This window comes from Gadus morhua, chromosome 23 (genome assembly GCF_902167405.1).
Source record: "Gadus morhua chromosome 23, gadMor3.0, whole genome shotgun sequence".
In the NCBI taxonomy this organism is placed as follows: Eukaryota; Metazoa; Chordata; class Actinopteri; order Gadiformes; family Gadidae; genus Gadus; species Gadus morhua.
The window spans coordinates 19,123,897-19,130,509 of NC_044070.1; the positions used below are offsets into that span (position 1 = coordinate 19,123,897).

Here is a 6,613-nt window from a genome sequence, read left to right on the forward strand (position 1 = left end):
CACGGAGCCGTAATGAGGAGCGACATGAGAAGAATTCCTCAGGCGCTCCACGTTCTCGCGTGCGACCTAAATTAACATCAAACATCATTCCACTTGTCAAATCAATCACTCGCTTTATTGGCTGCTTTTCCCGCTCGCATTCTCCAAAGGAAGTCACGCTGAACTGGGAGGAGTGGGATAACCAGTGGGCACAGACCAGTGGGAGGCTGGGTGACACTTCGTTGCGCGTGTGTGTGTGTGTACCGTTAAAAGAAGACATAGTCTTGTATCTCTCTACACTGCAGGCTGTGGTGCCAATCCTCCAGACAGACGAGCAAGAGTTGTCTGTGCGAGCAAGCAAGAGAGCCGACACAGGAGGATAAAAGGTGTGTGTGTGTGTGTGTGTGTGTGTGTGTGTGTGTGAGGGAGGGAAAGGGATGAGCAAAGCAGCAACAACAAGGTAAATAACTGACACAGCAGAACCCTGTCCCTCCCTGTCTGTCTGCTGGCTAGCTAGCTGCAGGCTAACTGAATTACGGCACCAAGCTAATCTCACTTCCCCTGTACCTACTACATTGTGTGTGTTGTGTGTGTGTGTGTGTGTGTGTGTGTGTGTGTGTGTGTGTGTGTGTGTGTGTGTGTGTGTGTGTGTGTGTGTGTGTGTGTGTGTGTGTGTGTGTGTGTGTGTGTTTTGCTTCCAGAGAGTCTGGCTGTATTATGATTTATCAATCGTTGTGTGTGGTTGGAAAAAAAAGTCCTTGAAGGGAAGGCGTGTGTGCACATAATAGTATAAATGCGTTATATCTTGGAGTGTGACGAGATACGTTTCGTTGTAGATGTGATGTAATAAAGCCATTCCTCAGAGGTTCAGTAGACGTCTCTCTGTCCACCACAGGGGGTCCAAAGGGACTTCCTAGACGGAGGTTACTTAGCACAAAGCATCATATTAAAGTGTCGGCTCCAAATACACGTTTGAAGAGCAGCAAAGACAATTCATTAGCTGTTCTTTGTTCTTCCACAGCTGATCTCTCTCTTAATGGTCAGCAGGAGTCCCAGGAGAGCTCTGAGTCCAGGATGAAAGATGAGCTCAGAGTCGCAGGTAAATGAGTCCTGATCTCGCGGAGGGAACTACAGACGATCCTATTGGTTGTTGGAAGGGGCCTGTAACAGAGGTGTACTGGCAAACCATGCAACGCAATCACCTACATACAGATGTGTGTGCTCGTACACGCAGGAGAGCTGCGCGTCGCCCAACCTCAGTGATTTATGTCCGGAGAATGGAGCATTTTGAATGCACGCCTCCTGCACCTCCTGGTTCTGATTATTCAGCGCACGCACGCAGCCACGCAGCCACGCACGCACGCACGCACGCACGCAGCCACGCAGGCACACGCGCGCGCGCACGAACACACACACACAGTTTAAAAGTAGGATAAAGTATAATAATCACAGAACTGTAGTCAGGTGACAGTAGTAATCCTGAAGTTCTAGTGACCTCATCATTGATCTGTGAAGCTGTCGGCACAACTCAGCGTCCGCAAACCTGGATCCCTTTAAGGGGAGCCATGGCGATTAGATAGGGAGGAAAGTGACTAACAAACTGCATCTCTATTAGGTGGATAATATAAGTGGGAAACAGCAGTTTGGGTGACTAACTCATTTTAATTTCACGATGTCCTGAAGGCGCACGGGCAAAGACCGGATTAAAGCGTTTTGTAGTATTTCTGTAACTAGTTGTATTCTGTCTTTGGTTACCACTTTAATAAACGTTAACATTACTTATCGTGGTAAAACACGCTGTTAAAAAACAAACCAATTTGCTTTGAAACACAGTATCTGTCGTGGTTCCCTGGAATTATAATCAGGCACAGTACAAATACACCAAATGTACGCCATTGAAACACGGCACATGAGTAAAAGTACTCTTCTGCGGACCCCCCGCTGTGATCCCCGCGGCAACGCCGAGAAAAGAGAATAGGGAAGAGAGGGAAGCATTGAAGTGTTCCTAGGAGGATACTCCACCCTGGGCGGGGAGACTGAGCCGCCAGGGCGGAGTGGCTAACAGGTACAGGCTCATGAATTATGGAGGATGCTCCTCGCTTTGTGCACTTCAAAGACAATGGCAAGCTAAGAAGAAGCGAAAAGGAAGTTTGGAACCATCCTGGGGCGTCATGGCGACCGGTGGGTCGGACCGGGCCGGCTCAGGACCTCACAAACACTAAGTTTAAGGGAGGCACAAACACTTTGTTTGAGGGAAGCACAAACACCCAGTTTAAGGAAACTCCAAAAGTTAAGAGCTTCAAACATCCCATTTAACGGCATCACAAATACCCAGTTTAAGGGTACTGGTTTTTATTCAACCTTACTTGTTGACAGTTCTCCTTCGTCTTTTGAGCAGAATATCAGCGACTCCAGATGAAGAGGGCGTGTCTGGATTTAGAGGATGTTCTGACAGGCGCACCAGAAGAGCCGCTAGTTTGTTGCTCTCTAGAAAGGCGGAGTGATGACGTGTCAGATCGACGACGCGTCAGAGGCGCTCAGTGCCAAACGCGCTAGGTACAGATCTGCGACCAGACCGCAGAATAGATCCGCTTTCAGTGACGTTTCCGCCACAGCACGGAGGGAGGAACGCGCGGGGAGAACGAGACATGATGTGAAAAATAAGCCGACATAATGTGAGTGAAAGGGCAGGACGCGGTCTGGTTAAACCCCGTCAGATGTGTGCGCGATGCGGTGTTAGCTCAGCGGTCCCGTGGAGGTGGTGACCCAGAACCGCCATATGCTCCGATGGCACGACCTACCTAGGGCTTTGGGCCCCCGCCAGCCGCACGGCTTAGAGAGAGAGAGAGAGAGAGAGAGAGAGAGAGAGGCCGTGTGTGTGTGTGTGTGTGTGTGTGTGTGTGTGTGTGTGTGTGTGTGTGTGTGTGTGTGTGTGTGTGTGTGTGTGTGTGTGTGTGTGTGTGTGTGTGTGTGTGTGTGTGTGTGTGTGTGTGGTCCAAATGCATGTGTGTGTGTGTGTGGTGTCCAAGTGCACACAGGTGTGTGTGTCAGTGGGGGGCCGTGTGTGTGTGTTGAGTTGAAACAGCTGTCTCCAGTACAGCCCTCTGAGGACTCGTTCCCTGAGCTCCTCAGGTGATCTGGACGACGTGTTTCTCTGATGAATTCATCTTTTCGAGTCACTCCACCCTGCTGCAGTTTTCAGTTCACTGATCTGTTGGCTCACGTGTGAGGCCGGTTTTATATATTTCACATGCATGAATGTAAATCTAGAATTGAAAGACTCTAGGGAAACGACCAGAGTCCCTACCTTTGACTACATCGTGTGTAAGTGTGTATAAACTATGCCCGTTATACAGCGGATTGCTGTTGTGTTGCTGTTTTTCTCCTATCATTTCCCTGCAGCAACAGGCGCTCCTCTCTTGACCCCCATCCTCGAGTGTTTCTTTATCATCGATCTGCCTGCATTTCAAAACGATGAGAGCAGTGACTGAGCAGTGACCCCGGCCCCCACCCGAGAATTGATGAGGCTCCGCAGTATCGGGAGAAGTTTCTGCTAACATTGATTACAAAACACCTATAGAGATGACTATCGTGTTGTCGTGCGAAGGGGCAGTTAATATCTGCGCGCATGAAATAACTGCATCTGCCCGGGAGCATTTTTTCTTCGCTCTAACGACATATGAAAATTCGGACCAAATTGATCACAGCAGTGGTGCTTTCGATATCGATGTGGGTGGGGCTTGAGCGAATCAGAACGTGAGGTCACGTTCTCAAGGCTAGTAGCCTATAAGACAGCATTTGTCATGAATGCAGGAATCTTTCTGATTTTGACAGAAGACTAACACGTCGATAGAAGAGAGGAAATGTGAGTATGACTTTTTTTTTTATCATTTCAACCAAAAACGTTTCTTTTGAGCACGAGAAAGTAACTGGTGGGCACGAGAAAGTATCTGGTGTGCACGAGAAAGTATCTGGTGGGCACGAGAAAGTGTGTGTGTGTGTGTGTGTGTGTGTGTGTGTGTGTGTGTGTGTGTGTGTGTGTGTGTGTGTGTGTGTGTGTGTGTGTGTGTGTGTGTGTGTGTGTGTGTGACACGTCAGCGAGTGAGTGGACGAGCGAGGGGTGGCGGCGTGTCTCGGTTCGTATACCTCGCGCGATGGGCACGAGCACCGATTAAATGTTCAAGTGAACTTCTGGAGCACACGCGCACTTCTGACCTGCCCCCAAGTTATTCGCTTCAGAAGTTGCAGCAGGTTACAGTGAATAAGTGCACATGTAAATCTAGATTTTATTTTAATAAAGTATTTATTGTTCAGCATGATGCAGTCTACGTAGTGATTTTTTGGTCACGTCTGTGAAGTGTCCCTGCCAAAGCTGAGACCAAACTTAAGCCCTTGGAATAAAGTACCCAGCCTGTCAAGAATCGGTGGCCGCTTCATTCCAACCATATTCCGACCTAAGTGTGAAGGGTGTGTTGCCCTTAGTTCTTTAGATAAATAGTGCGTTGTACTTTGAAGCTTGTGCGTGAGGACTTTGATTTTAGGGGCAGTTAAATAAATGGATCAAACACACAATATTTACCCACTGTTTCAATCTCACATTCTGACCATAAAACATGTCTACAATTAACCGATTCTGTTTGTCTCTGTTGCAGGGCATCACATTTGGTTTTCCAGATGTCGGGCCCTCGCCAGTGCACCGTTGAGATTGAAAATGCTACCAAGTCCTACCACCTTGCTGGACCAAGGTACACGTCATTCTCTTTGACACAGGAACAACTGAACAATGTCGATGCTTGGTGATGCTTTTTTGTTTTTTTATGAAGTGATATCATGACGAGAGAGAGAGAGAGAGAGAGAGAGAGAGAGAGAGAGAGAGAGAGAGAGAGAGAGAGAGAGAGAGAGAGAGAGAGAGAGAGAGAGAGAGAGAGAGAGAGAGAGAGAGAGAGAGAGAGAGAGAGAGAATTTACAAAAAACGATGGTCATTCAGATTCGCTGTTTTACACTGTTAACATTTATTCACTTCATCCAATTACAAACAGTATGATGATTAATACAAATCATTGAGCTAAAGAATAATTAATTATTCTTTTTCTGATTGGATTAGAACGCACATGGTAAGTGGAGTCTGCAGCAAACCATTGCCATTCGAAGTACAACCAGGGACAAAATATGAAGCCTTATTTGTCAAGACACCAGGCTCTGCAAGAGGCGCCGTTGGCGTCTTCACTTACGACCTATGCAAGACCGGTTCAAGCTGCAGTGAGAAAATTGCCGTCATGTTTTCTGTGCCATTTGACTACAGAATCTACTCCAACTGGTATGCAGTGGGAGTTTTCGACAGCAACAAAAGATGTGATGGGGAACTTTACAATGAGTTGTACAACAGCAATCACAGTGGTCTTTTGAGAGGGGCAGCCAAATATGACCCTATTCGCCATACACACGGTAATTTAGTCATTGATGCTGCAATGTCAAACACCCACACTCCGCACTTGTTGGTGAAAGTTCATCAAGATAAGAAAGGAAAGCTCAGTTTGCCGAAATTCAGAATTATGGCTGTACACATAGGTAAACTAGTAGAAGCTGTCGTTAATGATATCGGTGTTTAATTGTGTACAGTGGTACAAAGTAACGCGCTACAGTAGCGATATTACTTTTTTGGGTAACGAAGTGAAGTAACGCATTCCATAAAAAATATCGGTAACTACACTACTTTCCTAGGCTATAGTAACGCGCTTTCTTGTGTTACCCAAGCCGTGTTTAACTGCGTGTAAAGTTCTGATCAGTTGTGGTGCGTGCATGCGTGCTTGCCTGTGTGTCTGCAGCGCCTGCTTGCCTCGGCACGTTGCCATAGCGATCGATTTGAGTGACGTAGCTGCTTGTGGGAAGGAGTGTTCAAGTGTCGGAGCGCAGAAGCAGGTGACGCAGAAAGAACGGCTGGTTGCAGGCTTCATTGTGGAAGACATGCTCCCCCTGTCGACTATTGAATCGCCCAGATTTAGAAAAAATAGTAGATAGAATACCCGCGACTCGCAAGCCAACATCCGACAAGGAAAACATTTTCCCATTACCTGAACAAGTGTTATACTACGGAAGAGGATTAGGGCCACACATGTAAAAAAAAATTAAATTCTGAATTTATTCTCAGAATTCTGAGAAAAAAGTCAGAATTCTGACTTTGATCTCAGAATTCTGAGAATAAAGTCAATATTCTGACATTAATCTCAGAATTCTAACTTTTTTCTCAGAATTCTGAGATTAAAGTCAGAATTCTGACATTAATCTCAGAATTCCGAGAAAAAAGTCTGAATTCTGACATTAATCTCAGAATTCTGACTTTAATCTCAGTATTCTGAGAAAAAAGTCAGAATTCTTACTTTAAAGTCAGAACTACGGGTATCTGTAAGGACCAACCTCCGTGGGAGAGACACTTTTCTTTATGCAGTAGGAGGAAACCTATGGAAAGCCAAGAAGGCCACAATCCGGCCCTAGAATGGCGCGGTAAAAGTGCAAGAATTCCGTACGGAATCCGTACGGAACTAATAGCCGCGGCTATTAATCATATTGAGATGGCAGTGTGCGAAATACCCGTCAATATTCGGGGATGCCCTCATCCCCAAATTGTTCTCGATAT

At 46.6% G+C, this 6,613-nt stretch overlaps 1 long non-coding RNA gene across 1 annotated transcript; it reads left to right on the plus strand.

The window, feature by feature from the left end:
• Nucleotides 1–2,980: 2,980 nt before the first annotated feature.
• Nucleotides 2,981–6,083, plus strand: LOC115537296 (uncharacterized). Its single transcript, XR_003974789.1, has 3 exons — nucleotides 2,981–3,844; nucleotides 4,632–4,724; nucleotides 5,084–6,083. It is a non-coding gene; the product is annotated as an uncharacterized LOC115537296 (long non-coding RNA).
• Nucleotides 6,084–6,613: the final 530 nt, after the last annotated feature.